We start from the raw sequence: 452 nt of genomic DNA, 5'->3' as shown, positions 1-452 counted from the left end.
TAGTATTATACATAAAATCAAAACCTTATTGGCTCAAAAACACCTGGGTACTTAACACCATCTTATACTATTGGCATCATAAAGCCTCTTAATCTGGAGCAAAAACACAGTAATCTTAATAGTATAAACTAAGGGAATTATAGCGATGGTGGAATTTTAAAAAGAAAAGAAAAAGATGACGTAATATTATATTAAACCTGTTTAAAACTTTCCTGGTCTTTCTTCCAGTTGCTTCGAAATTGCAAGAAAAACGTTAAAATATCAAGCAGGCGTATTCTCTAGTAGGATCATCAATGAATTATTATCGACTCATTCAATAAGTGGCATTCTACCTGAAAATAAGTGCTTCCCACTTTAGAAAAAGACCATTATGATCCTTGACACACTTCGACTCTCCCGCCTTTGACCGTTGTTGCTGTTGACGTTTTTGCGGGACCGTTCGGCTTGGCGGA

General features: G+C 35.8%; 1 protein-coding gene across 1 annotated transcript in view; it reads right to left on the bottom strand.

Moving 5' to 3' along the window:
* Positions 1–424, bottom strand: part of LOC119590969 (swi5-dependent recombination DNA repair protein 1 homolog) — a gene marked incomplete in the record, with an annotated part of 2,651 nt that extends 2,227 nt beyond the window's left edge. The window contains 1 exon segment of the mRNA XM_037939704.1: positions 333–424.
* Positions 425–452: the final 28 nt, after the last annotated feature.

This window comes from Penaeus monodon, chromosome 28, assembly GCF_015228065.2.
Source record: "Penaeus monodon isolate SGIC_2016 chromosome 28, NSTDA_Pmon_1, whole genome shotgun sequence".
NCBI lineage: Eukaryota > Metazoa > Arthropoda > Malacostraca > Decapoda > Penaeidae > Penaeus > Penaeus monodon.
This window is presented reverse-complemented; position numbering and strand designations above follow the sequence as displayed.